At 47.1% G+C, this 14,678-nt stretch overlaps 1 protein-coding gene across 6 annotated transcripts in view; it reads right to left on the bottom strand.

Annotated features, from left to right (window-relative positions):
* The window catches only part of c21h15orf39 (chromosome 21 C15orf39 homolog), a 72,904-nt gene that overhangs the window by 31,878 nt on the left and 26,348 nt on the right, over positions 1 to 14,678 (bottom strand). Inside the window, exon 1 of one of the 6 annotated variants that reach the window (XM_070865086.1) lies at positions 2,340 to 2,452. The exons of 4 other annotated variants lie outside the window; for them this stretch is intronic. The gene's annotated coding sequence lies outside the window, so the exon portion shown is untranslated. Of the gene's footprint in view, positions 1 to 829; positions 1,084 to 2,339; positions 2,453 to 14,678 lie in introns of those variants that run through there. One more of the 6 variants, XM_070865092.1, reaches the window with a different exon arrangement.

The raw sequence follows: 14,678 nt of genomic DNA, 5'->3' as shown, positions 1-14,678 counted from the left end.
CAGCGTTTTCTAAATGCTGTTTCAGATTTTGTAACTGGATATTCTTTAGTTCTTTCCCTAGCTCTGCATTTGCTCAAAAAGTAGTTTATCTCTAGCATTTTCCAGTTCTGATGAAAGGTCAGCAACCTGAAACATCAACTCTGTCTCTCCACAGATGCTTCCTGACCCGCTGAATATTTGCAGGGTTTGCTGTTTTGTCACCTCACGACATCCAAATTGGTTGCTGCATTCGCCCAAGCGACAGTGACTGCATTTCTAAAAAGTATTTGGTCAGATGTGAACTCCACTGGAACATCCTGAGGACACAGTAGGCATTGTATGAATGAAAGTTCTTTATTTTTTAGGAAATATGATCCAACAGACACTGCAAAAAGCCTCCAGCAATTGGTGGAAAAGACACAAAGGTGTAGCTTAAAATGATGCACAGATGCCAGTGTATCCCACTGAGCAAGAATTCTCCCCCAAAATAATAATTTAAACCTTTTTTTTTAAAAAAAGGCTACAAAAAATCCTCAGCTGCAACACAAACTTTTGATGCCAAGCCAACACCACAAGATGTTTGCACAAGAGCAGTGCAAGTGAACTTTCCTTCCTCTCCTGTGGTTACAGCGCCTTCCTCTCGAAAACCCAAGCAAATTTACTGTGTTAGTAAATAAGACCTACAACTCTCCATTCTATGGAACACATCAAGAGTATCAGCAGCACGCTTAACGGATTTGCAACTGGAGTTATTTGCGAAAGCTACGCCAGACAAGAGAGTTCTATTTGCTATGCAATTCTGGAAACGTTATTCAGCCAAAGTGGCCACATGAGAATTTACAAGGCTTACCATTAAGAGTAGAAAGCGAGAACAGCAAAGGTCAAGGTGCAGCAAACGGAAGAACGATGATCAAAATAGTAAGAGAGGTGCTCATTTTTTTAAAAAAAACTTATTTTGAAGGGGAAAGAGCTATCAATGATAGAGCTTCACTGGAGGGAAAACGGACATTTTTTTTTTACAAACACTTGTATTTCTTTCGTCCGAGTAATAATTAGAAGGAATTGCAAAAACTTTGCCAATGCCCAATGGGACAATTCACGCTGCTAACTGACACGTTGCTCTGCAGAGTTGGTTATGCTGAAGAAGAAGCAGCACGAATTGTAAGCACTCTTGCTAATGCTGTGAATGTCAATACATTTGTGAGGGGGGGGGGGGGGGGGGGGGAGAGAAAGAGAATCACACTCAGTAAATTCCACTTGAATTACATCCATAAACACTATTCTGCGCTGCAACATGATCTTAAAAAGTGCACAAGAATTCAAGACTTCCTTCAAGGAGACACTGCAATAAGAGAGACGCACACCCCACAGACAGGTGAGAAACCCCAGACATTAGAAATCCTGCAATTATTAAGGCAAACTGCAATCAGAAATCCCGCAAACAGAAGAGGGACCCTGTAACAATTAATAAGAGGGAAGGGGGGGGGGGGGCGACCTGCACTGCTCCGCATCCAAGTTTTTTTTTAAAAAGAGACAAAATAATAAAAAAGTCTGCGCAAAAAAAGTTGCTGCAAACTTGCAGTCAGTCACTTTGGATACCATGGCAACGGCCTGGGGCGCGAGGTGCCCGCAATCCCCGGGACCCGTGTAACCCCTTCCTCGCCGGGCTGTCGCCCTCCCCCCCCCCCTCCTCCTCAGTGTGGGGTGGGCAGCCTTCCCCCCCTCCTCAGTGTGGGGTGGGCAGCCTTCCTTCCCCCCCTCCTCAGTGTGGGTAGGCAGCCTTCCCCCCCTCCTCAGTGTGGGGTGGGCAGCCTTCCTTCCCCCCCTCCTCAGTGTGGGGTGGGCAGCCTTCCTTCCCCCCCTCCTCAGTGTGGGTAGGCAGCCTTCCCCCCCTCCTCAGTGTGGGGTGGGCAGCCTTCCTTCCCCCCCTCCTCAGTGTGGGTAGGCAGCCTTCCCCCCCTCCTCAGTGTGGGGTGGGCAGCCTTCCTTCCCCCCCTCCTCAGTGTGGGTAGGCAGCCTTCCCCCCCTCCTCAGTGTGGGGTGGGCAGCCTTCCTTCCCCCCCTCCTCAGTGTGGGGTGGGCAGCCTTCCTTCCCCCCCTCCTCAGTGTGGGGTGGGCAGCCTTCCCCCCCCTCCTCAGTGTGGGGTGGGCAGCCTTCCTTCCCCCCCTCACCGCTCCTCGATGTCCTTCTCTTTCACCCCCCAAAAAAAACCTCCACATAAATCCACCCATAACAATCACAATTTTTGACATATAACTATTTCCAAAGTCAGTCCCCCCCCGGCGCCTCCTTTCAAAACGGTTGTGAGCCGCTGACCTTTCTTCCACCACCACCACCACACACACACACACGCACGCACCTCAGAAATTGGCCGCTCTGCCACGCTCCATTTTGTTTTTTTGAATTGTCCGGCAAACCGCCACCACCGCCTCCCTCCTCCTTCCCCGCCGCTCGAGCGAGTGCAGCCAGGAGCGGTCACGTGCGTGCCAAATGACGCCAGCCGGGCGATCGGCCAATCGCAAGTGCGGCTCTTTTCTCTTTCGTTCGCTTGTGCGCGCGAGGCGGGAAGGAGGAGGGGCGGTGCGAGGGAAAGGGGAAGGGGGGGGCGGGGCTGAGAGAGAGAGAGAGAGAGTGAGAGCGGGCGCGCGGGGGCGGGGAGGAGCCGCAGTGCGCGGTGTCGGAGTGGGTGAGAAAGAAAGGAGGCGGGGCTAAGCGTTGGCGGGCAGGAGGAGAGTCCGGGCGCGCGCCGGCTCGGTGGGCGGGGCCTACCTGGGCGTTGCCAGGGCGTTGCTCGCGCCGGCGGTCAGGTGGGCGGCGGCCCCGCTATAAAAGCGCCAACGGTCGGAGCCCGCGCTTCAGTTGATGGCGGAAGTTTCGGAGAGCAGAGCTTGAAACTGCAAGTGTGTTAGCTCATAGCGGCGGGACACTTGCTTTAAATAGTAACAATGAAAAGGAGCTAGGTTACAGAAAGAGAACAATGTTTCAGAAAATGAGAAACAATACCACCCCCGCCGCCCCTCAAACAGGAGCGGGCTGCCGTCACACTTTGAGCAGAGCGGCGGGAAACGCTGGAGCCGCCCGTGAGCGGCCCTCCGGCCCCTGGGGGGTCACCGAGCGACAAGCGGCCTGTGTTTCCACACCCTGCGCCTAGTCCCCGTGTGCTCAGACAGCGCCTGTTCCCCGCTCCCGCGGGAAGCCACCTCACTGCTGCCCGGAGCCCGCATCCGGGCTCGCACTGTGCACCGAGGGCTGGGCTGAGCCACCGAGTACATCCCTCCCTTCCTTCCTTCCCCTTCCTTCTCTCCTTCCTTCTTTATCTCTGCTTCCTTCCTTCCTTTCCTAGCGCTCTGCTTCCTTCATTCCTTTCTTATTGCTCTGCTTCCTTCCTTCCTTATCGCTCTGCTCTGCTTCCTTCCTTCCTTTTTGGCTCTGCTTCCTTCCTTCCTTTTTGGCTCTGCTTCCTTCCTTCCTTATCGCTCTGCTTCCTTCCTTCCTTCCTTATCGCTCTGCTTCCTTCCTTCCTTCCTTATCGCTCTGCTTCCTTCCTTCCTTCCTTATCGCTCTGCTTCCTTCCTTTCTTGTCGCTCTGCTTCCTTCCTTCCTTTCTTATCGCTTTCCTTCCTTCCTTTCTTATCGCTCTGCTTCCTTCCTTCCTTATCGCTCTGCTTCCTTCCTTTCTTATCGCTCTGCTTCCTTCCTTTCTTATCGCTCTGCTTCCTTCCTTCCTTTCTTATCGCTCTGCTTCCTTCCTTCCTTTCTTATCGCTTTCCTTCCTTCCTTCCTTTCTTATCGCTCTGCTTCCTTTTGTTGTTGCTTTAATAGGAAAGAACGATGCCTGTGAACAGGAGTATATCATTGGCTACCAATGCTATTTGCCATGATTGAAGGGTCGTACCACTTTGTGATTTGAGATGCCTTCTGCATGACATAGAATGTAAATTTGAGTCCAATATAAGAATTAGGAGCAGGTGTAGGCCATCCGGCCCCTTGAGCCTGCTCTGCAATTCACTAAGATCATGGCTGATCTACCTCCACATTCCTGCCCTATTCCAATATCCTTTGATTCCCTCAATATTCAAAAATCTATTGATCTCTGTCTTGAATATATTGCAATGACTGAGCCTCTACAGCTCTCTGTGGTAGAGCATTTCAAAGATTCACCACCTTCTCTGGAAATCTAAGACTGTGACCCCTGGTTCTAAACTCCCCAGCCAGGGGAATCATCCTCCCTCCATCTACCCTGTCAAGCCCTGTAAGAATTTTGTATGTTTCAATGAGATCCCCTCATTCTCCTAAATAGAGAATATGGGCCTAGTCTACTCAATCTCTCCTCATGGGACAATCCCTCCCTGCCCCCATCCCAGGAATCAGTCTGGTGAACCTTCGTTGCACTCCCTCTATGGTAAGTATATCCTTCCTGGGGTAAGGAGACCAAAACTGTACACAATACTCCAGGTGTGGTCTCACTAGGGTCCTATATAATTGCAGTAAGACGTCTTTACTCTTATACTCAAATCCTCTTGTAATAAAGGCCAACATACCATTTTCTTTTATAATTGCTTGCTGTGCCTGCATGTTAATTTTCAGTGATTTGTGTACCCGGGTCCCTCTGAACACCAACATTTCCCAATCTCTCAACATTTTTTAAAAAAATACTGTTTTTCTATTTTTCATACCAAAAGTGGATAACTTCACATCTCTGCACATTATATTCCATTTGCCATGTTCTTGCCCACTCACTTAACCTGTCTATATCCCCTTGGAAATCGCTTTGCATCCTCCTCACAACTTGCATTCCCACCTAGCTTTATATCAGCAAACTTGGATATATTACATTGATATAGATTATGACTAGCTGAGGCCCAAGCACCGATCCTTGCGGTACCCCACTAGTTAGTCTGCCAACCTGAAATGGCCCGGTTCGATTGGTAACGCCTCAATTGGAATGTGGGCTCACACTTCAAGGCTGAGCATTGCAGTACTGAGTGCTGCGCTGTTGGGGGAGGTGTTAACAAGCACCCCTGTTGAGATGGACATGAGTCAGTGGTAGTATTTGGCAAGCAGGGAGGTCTCCACGTGCCTGTTTCAAACTGATTTCTGACATCTGTAAAGAACTGTTGTACGGCATTGAAATCCTGCTCTATTTTCTATCCGTTAGCCAATCCTCAATCCATGCTAGTATATTACCCCAATCCCTAATTTTGTTAATAACCTCTTGTGTGGCACCTTATCAAATGCCTTCTGAAAATCCAAATACACCATATCCACTGGTTCCCCTTTATCTATTCTGCTAGTTACAACCTCAAAAAAAACTCAACAGTTTTGTCAAATGTGATTTCCCTTTGATAAATCCGTGTTGACTCTGCCCAATCCTATTCTAAGTACCCTGTTACCACGACCTTAAGATTCTAGCATTTTCCCTACTACTGATGTCAGGCTAACTGGTCTGTAGTTCCCCATTTTCTCTCCCTCCTTAAATTGCGGGGTTACATGAGCTACCTTCCAATCTGCGGGAACCTTTCTAGAATCTAAGGAATTTTAGAAGATGACAACCAATACATTCACTTTCTATAGCCACCTCTTTCAAAACCCTAGGATGTAGGCCATCGGGTCCAGGGGATTTATCCGCTTTAAGTCCCATTACTTTCTCCAGGACTATTTTACCAAGACTAATTTTTTTCAGTTCCTCATTCTCACTTCACATTCTCTCTCCAACTTCCACCTTGTTCCTGGGTCTGATACTGTTAAAATTGAAGCTAATCCCATAGTTGGTTGAAGTGCTCCAGTTTGGTTCGATTGGTAACGCCTCAATCGGAATGTGGGCTCACACTTCAAGGCTGAACATTGCAGTACTGAGTGCTGTGCTGTTGGGGGCGGCGTTAACAAGCACCCCTGTTGAGATGGACATGAGTCAGTGGTAGTATTTGGAAGCAGGGAGGTCTCCACCTGCCTGTTTCAAACCGATTTCTGACATCTGTAAAGAACTCTTGTACGGCATTGAAAACGGAGATGAGGAATTTCTTCATTGAGGGTCGTGAATCTTTGGAATTCTCTATCCCAGAGAGCTGTGGAGGCTGGGTCGTTGAATATATTTAAGGTGGGGATAGACAGGTTTTTGAACGATAAGAGAGTCAAAGGTTATGGGGAGCAGGCAGGTAAGTGGAGCTGAAGCGAAGATCAGATCTATGATCTTATTGAATGGTGGAGCAGGCTCGAGGGGCCAAATGGCCTACTGCTCTTATTTCTTATCTAATGTAATGCAGCAATCAAACCAAGCAGTGTCATGAGAGAATATAACCAGTTAAGACAGTGGGATACAACAACAAATTTGCTTTATGGTTGAGGAAAAAAATCGAACATTACAAAATGTAATGTAATTGAAATAAATACTTTTGCCTACATTCTGAATTTAATTGCTACTTATCTTGTTTACTTTGATTGTCTAGGTTAATGAAACTCAATGAAGCAACAGCAACGATGAGCACTGTTGGGCACTTGTAAAATCTGGGGGTTTTAATATTACCATTCTCTCAACAACACTTCGTGCATTGGACCTTGTCCCTTGTGTTGTAGCTTTTTCATTGTATGTCCTTGCTGATAGCAGGTGACCTGTACGATTAGCAATTACCTACTTGCAGTCATGTGCTCTGTTACCTGTCTGGCACACTATCAAACTCTGTTCAAAATGTTGACATAGTTAAAGTAACTAAAGTATTTATTGACAAGCACACAGAATAAAAATGAACCAGAGTTGCCAGTTACTAAGGATTCCATGCAACACACATCTGATCAGCAATGTCCTGTAGGAGTAATTAGTCTTTCATTCGACTTCGTTGGAAATAAATTGACCATTTGATTAAAGTTCTTGTAAATATACAACAACCGTTTTGCTTCTAGGCTGAACAGATCTCTGGATGTTTGGAATCGATATGATGCGCAGGATGATTATGCAGAATGAATTGCAGCCTTTTCAGTGAACACTTTGAAAATGGCTCATCAAATTAAGCTCGTTAAGATCAGCACTCATTATAATTCATACTTGAGTTGGGTGATCAGACAGAAAGGTTCCAACACAAATCCTAAAGCACATTAGGCAGCACGTAAATATATTAACATACAAACAACTTAGACATAGAATGATACAGCACAGGAGGTGGCAGGTGGTTGAAACAGCTACCCAATTAGTCCCACTCCTCTCGCTCTTTCTCCATAGCCCTGCAAAATGTTCCCCTTCAAGTATTTATTCCAGTTTCCTTTTGAAAGTTACTATTGAATATGCTTCCACCGCCCTTTCAGGCAGTGCATTCCAAATATTAGTTCTCACCAATGACTTACTAAGTGTATTCAATAATTATCTGTGCTACACAGACCATCAAGGTCTAGGAGATGGCTGATGTCAGCTATCAACATCATAGGCAATCCCTTGGAACCGAGGAAGACTTGCTTCCACTCTCAAAATGAGTCCTTTAGTGGCTGAACAGTCCAATACGAGAGCCACAGTACCTGTCGCAGGTTAGACAGATAGTCGTTGAGGGAAGGGAGGGTGGGTAGATTTGCCGCACGCTCTTTCCGCTGCTCGCGCTTGATTTCTGCATGCTCTCGGCGACGAGACTCGAGGTGCTCAGCCCCCTCCCGGATGCACTTCCTCCACTTAGGGCGGTCTTTGGCCAGGGACTCCCAGGTGTCTGTGGCGGTTAGCAAGACTGCAATGACCGCTACAATTGACTTTATCAACCCTGGGCTTGAGTGCAAAAGTGACAAGTTTCAGCTCCTGTCTGTGAGCCATTGGTGTATGTGTGTGTCCTAACCATAACTTGTCAACACTCACTAGTAACCTCATATGAAGACTGGCTGCTTGGACAGGGTACTGGAGGATGACCTGACCGCTGAAGAATTGAACTCCAGCAGGAAATCAATGCCTGCAGGAATAATTGCGGCTCAGTGAGTAGCACACTCGCCTCTGAGTCAGAAGGTTGTGGATTCAAGTCCCACTCCAGGGACTTGAGCACATAAATCTAGGCTGACACTCCAGTGCAGTGCTGAGGGAGCGTTGCACTGTCGGAAGTGCCATCTTTCAGATGAGATGTTAAACCGAGGCCCCACCTGCCCCCTCAGGTGGACGTAAAAGATCCCAGGGCACTATTTTGAAGAAGAGCAGGGGAGTTATCCCGGGTGTCCTGGTCAATATTTATTCCTCAATCAACATAATAAAACAGGTTATCTGGTCATTATCACAGTGCTGTTTGTGGGAGTTTGCTGTGCACAAATTGGCTGCCACATTACAACATTATAACTGACTACACTCCAAAAGTACTTCATTGGCTGTAAAGCGCTTTGAGACGTTCAGTGACCGTGAAAGGCGCTATATAAATGTAAGTTTTTTAAAGAGATTTTTTTTTACAATTCTTGGATTGCACAACTATTGCTAACTTACAACTGCCAGACAATGTGACGAGAGGAATGCAATGGTTAGTGAATCATTCTTTCCAAGTCCTTGACCCACCTTTTTGCATAAAATGCATAAACAACCGCTTCGAACCTCTGACCTTATCGAAACAGTTCAAGGAACTGTCCTCGTGCTGGCTGCCATTTTAGATATTGGGCATTTGATGCGTACATTAACTCATTATTCCAAGTACTTCACAACCAAAATGTAAGTGAAGCTAAAGAAAAATGGTGTTTTATTATTTTTCTTTTAAAATAATCAACACTCACATCATAAAGAAAACTTACCAAATGAAATGAGAATGTTACTTACACTGTCGACTGTACTCCAGTTCCTGTGGTGCCCCATTTCTGTTTCTTTTTAACATGTTAAATTGTCTTTTGCCTTTCAGTCAAAGTTGTACGACACTAAATATATATAGGAATCCACTATATTGTACTTCAAAAACAGGTCTGCTTTTGGTATGCAATTTCCTGTGACAAGAATATAAGCCTCCAGTTCCTGTCTCTCTCGACCAGTTTCTTAAATAGGTAATTAAAGTGACATCATGGATGTCTTTGAACAGACACAATAGGAAGAATGAGACAGACAACTAGTAGTCCTTGTAAAATTCTTTGGAGCCAAGCCTTTTGCATATTTGAAATTATATAGAGTTGCATGTTGTATTGATTGCGTATATCGTAGGAACAATTAGAAGTCTTGAACCAGATATGGGTGGGGTGTTTATTTGAGCTTCACTCTCGCATCCAGAGTATAAGGAAAAGAAGCAAACTTTTTCTGTTTTGTAATATGCCCGTTAACTGCAAATGGGGATCGGATTCTCATGGAATGCTAACCTTGAATCTGCTGGTGTGAAATTTTGCAGACACAAACTTTACTGCTTTTCATTATTCATAAAAAGAAACTTAGCAAAAAGTTGCTGACAGAGAAGCTAAAAGGAAATCACGTAACTATATTGTTTTGCAAACGCAAGTTTCAGTGAGATTATTGGCCAAGGCGAAGCACATTCTGATGTCTCCTTCACCTACACACTAAAATGTAGTCGCTATCTACTAAAACCAGTTCTTTGATACTTAATTGGGTGATTTGTGAAGTAAAATCCTTGATTTCTTTTGAATATATTGCGAAGACGATAAACCGAGCTCCCGTCTGCTCTCTCAGGTGCACGGAAAAGATCCCATGGCACTATTTCGAAGAAGAGCAGGGGAGTTATCCCTGGTGCCCTGGCCAATATTTATTCTTCAATCAGCATAACAAAACAGATTATCTGGTAATTATATTGCTGTTTGTGGAACGTTACTGTGCGCAAATTGGCTGCTGCATTTCTCAACCAGTTTCTGAAATAGGTATTTTAAGTGATATTGTGGGTGTCTTTGAACCGACACAATAGGAAGATTGTGACAGGTAATTAGTAGTCCTTGGTGCTATGGAACCTGTGTCCTGTGCCATGGAAATCACCCTCTTTATATTGTAGACAGAGGATGGGACGACCTTGGATCTAGCCTGGATACGACGAAGGTTGAACGGGTTCCCATTGGTTCTATAGTTTCCACTCCAGCAGGGAGCTTGTTGAGAGCGAGATGGAGCATTGCAGCGAGGAAAATCGAGAAGAGCGTTGGCCCTGCTTGACCCTGGTCCGGACGTGGATTGGGTCTGTGGTGGATCCGTTGGTCAGGATCACAGCTTGCATGTCATCGTGGAGCAGGCGAAGGATGGTGACAAACGTTTGAGGTCAAAGAAGGCCATGTACAAGGGTCGGTGCTGTTCCCTGCATTTCTCTTGTAGTTTTTGCGCGGTGAAGCTCACATCCGTTGTACCCCTGAGTGACTCGGAGGAGAACTTCAGCCACAGGGAGAAGCCAGTTGAGGAGGATTCTAGTGATGATTTTCCCAGTGGCCGACAGCAGGGAGATTCCTCTGTAGTTACCGCAGTCGGACTTGTTCCCCTTTTTGAAGATGGTCACAATTACAGCATTTGCATGCTTTCCTCCTTCCAGATAAGAGCCCTCTATATGGCTCAGAGACATGGATCATATACAGTAGACACCTCAAAGCACTGGAGAAGTACCACCAGCGCTGCCTCCGCAAGATTCTGCAAATCCACTGGGAGAATAGACACACGAACATCAATGTTCTCGATCAGGCCAACATCCCCAGCACTGACCACGCTCGACCAGCTCCTTTGGGCGGGCCACATCGTCTGCATGCCCGACACGAGACTCCCAAAGCAAACACTCTACTTGGAACTCCTACACGGCAAGGTGGGCAGAGGAAACGTTTCAAGGATACCCTCAAAGACTCCTTGATAAAGTGCAACATCCCCACTGACACCTGGGAATCCCTGGCCCAAGACCGCCCTAAGTGGAGGAAGAGCATCCGCGAGGGTGCTGAGCACCTCGAGTCTCGTCGCCGAGAGCATGCAGTAAGCAAGCACAGGCAGCGGAAGGAGCGTGCGGCAAACCAGACTCCCCACCCACCCTTTCCTTCAACCACTGTCTGCCCCACCTGTGATAGAGACTGTAATTCCCGTATTGGACATGTACAATCACCTGAGAACTCACTTTTAGAGTGGAAGCAAGTCTTCCTCGATTTTGAGGGACTGCCTATGATGATGATGATGATTGTAGACAATGGAAGAGGTTTTCAATTTCTCTGTGCCAAGGCTCCCCTGGAACTTCCCCTGCACATTCCTGGGAATCCCCTGCAAATATTAACATGTTCCTGGGGACCACATATCCCACTTTCTGAACGATATCAGCTGCTCAAAGGAAAATAGTTATTGCAGCAGAAAACATTTTTGGTTTACAGCAAAATAAATGATATGCTAGTATGTCATCAAATGTAGAAATATAATGATAGATGGGCAGAAATCCTATATAGATGTTGTTTACATGGACTTCAAGAAGACATTTGATTAGGTTCCGCACAATTAACAAAAATTAGAGCACGTGGAATTGGAGGTGACGTCGCAAAGTGATTCAATAGATTGGTTTGCACAAATGAATTGAAAACTACCAACAAATGTTACCATCTTATGGTTACTTAAATTACCTGTCGATCAAAGTCAATATCTTTCCTCCCTCCAAAACATTTAGTCATGTAATTGAGTGCCAGCAGCCTGTGATAAGAAGAAGACAAATTGCACACAAATTCTAATGTACTGGTGGAAAGCCCTTTTAACAATAAGGTTATTTTTGCAGATAACATGACGTCTAACATAAAAGCCATTTACAACACCTTATGGACTACTTCCCCTTGTTGACCGTTTACAAAGGCTTCAGACTTCACACCTCTCATAGATGTTAAGAAACACAGGAAATACCCTCTCCCGGGCAGTGAACAATGACTTTTTCCAGTCTGAATACTGAGTAGACAAAGAGCCCCTCAAGGCCATTGGGTAAATACACACATGATGTGGGACACATCAGGAAATTGGCAGTCTGATCTCTGCTGAGTTAACTAATTGCAATCGAGGTCTCATAGAAACATAGAAAATAGGTGCAGGAGTAGGCCATTCGGACCTTCGAGCCTGCACCACCATTCAATAAGATCATGGCTGATCATTCCCTCAGTACCCCTTTCTTGCTTTCTCTCCATATCCCTTGATCCCTTTAGCCGTAAGGGCCATATCTAACTCTCTCTTGAATATATCCAATGAGCTGGCATCAACAACTCTCTGCGGCAGGGAATGCCACAGGTTAACAACTCTCTGAGTGAAGAAGTTTCTCCTCATCTCAGTCCTAAATGGCCTACCCCTTATCCTAAGACTGTGTACCAACATCGGGAACAACCTGTCCAGTCCCATTAGAATCTTATATGTTTTTATGAGATCCCCTCTCATCCTTCTAAACTCCAGTGTATAATGTCTCAACATCTCTTAGCGAGGCAGAGGAATGTCACGATCGCCGGGGATCGGTTGGAGCAGCTGAGTCGGTCAGTGGGGAGTCCAGTTGGAGGGACTTGGCAGCAGGGAGGTCGATCTGGAAGGTAAGTCATGGGTGGGGGATGGGCAGTGGGCCCTTGCAGCACGGTTTTTAGGGGTAGGAAAATACTTTCGGGGGGTTGAACTCCACCCACTGTTAGGGCCAGGAACGGGGGTGGTGGGGGGTGCGATTGAAGGAGCGAGAGCTCCTTAGGGAGCTGCTATCCCATCCGCCATCTTGGATCTTCAACGCCAGAGTCGGTTAGGACACAGACCTCTGGGGAGGCGTGATCGGCAGAGAGGGGGTAGGGAAAACCAACTCCAGCGGTGCCCTGCTCCTGACAAAATACCGAGCACAACTTGTCATCAACAACACCTTGTTCCGCCAGAGGGACAAGTAGAAGGCATTGTGACAACACCCTCGCTCCAAGCACTGGCACATGCTCGACTACGTCATCGTTCGAGCGAGGGATCACAGGAATGTGCGCATCACCCATGCCATGACAGGAGCCGACGGCTGCTGGATGGACCACTGCCTAATCCGTTCCATCATCAACATTAATATAGCCCCAAAGCGACGAAAGTAACAGAAGCAATGCCGCAGAAAAATCAATGCCGTGCATTCAAAGACCCAGCTAAGGGAGCCCTATACAGCCAATGCCTGACTGACAACCTAGCGACCCTCGATGACTCCGAGGCGCAGAGTGCCCACAGTGCTTGGTCTGCCCTCCAGGCCACCACAACCAGTTCCTGCGAAGAGATGCTCGGTCACTCAACCAGGAAACACCAGGACTGGTTTGATGAGAATGACCAGGAAATCCAGGAGCTAATGAACTGCAAGCGCAGGGCATTTCTAATCCTAAAGCAACAACCCAACTCGCGAGCAGCAAAGCAGCCCTACAGATAGCTGAAGGCCGGGGTCCAACAAAAAGAACAGGTGGTGGATAGAGAAAACACAGGAGATACAGCAGCTGGCCAACAGCCATGATGTGCGAGGATTTCTCATCGCAGTCAAGGCCACCTACGGTCCAAACACCCAAGGCCCCACCCCACTGCTAGCCAAGAACGGGGAGACACTCATCAAGGACACCGAGGCAGTCAGGGCCCGCTGGAAGGAACACTTCGAAGATCTCCTCAACCGAGAATCTGCCTTTGACATGAGTGTCCTCGACTCCATCCCACAGCATGCTACCCGCCACCATCTCAGCAAAACCCCAGCCCTGCATGAGTAGAAAAGGCCATCCGCCAGCTCAAGAACAACATGGCATCAAGAGCAGATGGAATCTACGCCGAGGGACTAAAGTATGGCGGAGAGGCACTATTGGCGCAAATGCATGACCTCATCTCTCATCTGGAAGGCGGAGTGCATATCTGGAAATCTCAGAGATGCCATAATCATGACCATCTTTAAAAAAGGGACAAGTCCGACAGCTGCAACTGAAGAGGAATCTCCCTGTTGTTGGTCATTGCTAGAATCCTCCTCAACCGTCTTCTCTCTGTGGCTGAGGAGCTCCTCCTGGAGTCACAGTGTGGATTCTGTCCACTAAGGGGTATAACAGACATGATCTTCACGGTGCGACAACTGCAAGAGAAATGCAGGGAACAGTACCAACCCTTATATGTGGCCTTCTTTGACCTCACAAAGGCCTTTGACACTGTCAACCGCGAGGGACTATGGAGCATCCTCTTCCATTTTGGCTGCCCCCAAATGTTTGTCACCATCCTCCGCCTGCTCCACGATACTGTACATTAATGATTTAGATGAGGGGATTAAATGTAGTATCTCCAAATTTGCGGATGACACTAAGTTGGGTGGCAGTGTGAGCTGCGAGGAGGATGCTATGAGGCTGCAGAGCGACTTGGATAGGTAAGATGAGTGGGCAAATGCATGGCAGATGAAGTATAATGTGGATAAATGTGAGGTTATCCACTTTGGTGGTAAAAACAGAGAGACAGACTATTGTCTGAATGGTGACAGATTAGGAAAAGGGGAGGTGCAAAGAGACCTGGGTGTCATGGTACATCAGTCATTGAAGGTTGGCATGCAGGTACAGCAGGCGGTTAGGAAAGCAAATGGCATGTTGGCCTTCATAGCGAGGGGATTTGAGTACAGGGGCAGGAGGTGTTGCTACAATTGTACAGGGCCTTGGTGAGGCCACACCTGGAGTATTGTGTACAGTTTTGGTCTCCTAACCTGAGGAAGGACATTCTTGCTATTGAGGGAGTGCAGCGAAGGTTCACCAGACTGATTCCCGGGATGGCGGGACTGACCTATCAAGAAAGACTGGATCAACTGGGCTTGTATTCACTGGAGTTCAGAAGAATGAGAGG

This window comes from Pristiophorus japonicus, chromosome 21 (assembly GCF_044704955.1).
Source record: "Pristiophorus japonicus isolate sPriJap1 chromosome 21, sPriJap1.hap1, whole genome shotgun sequence".
NCBI lineage: Eukaryota > Metazoa > Chordata > Chondrichthyes > Pristiophoridae > Pristiophorus > Pristiophorus japonicus.
This window is presented reverse-complemented; position numbering and strand designations above follow the sequence as displayed.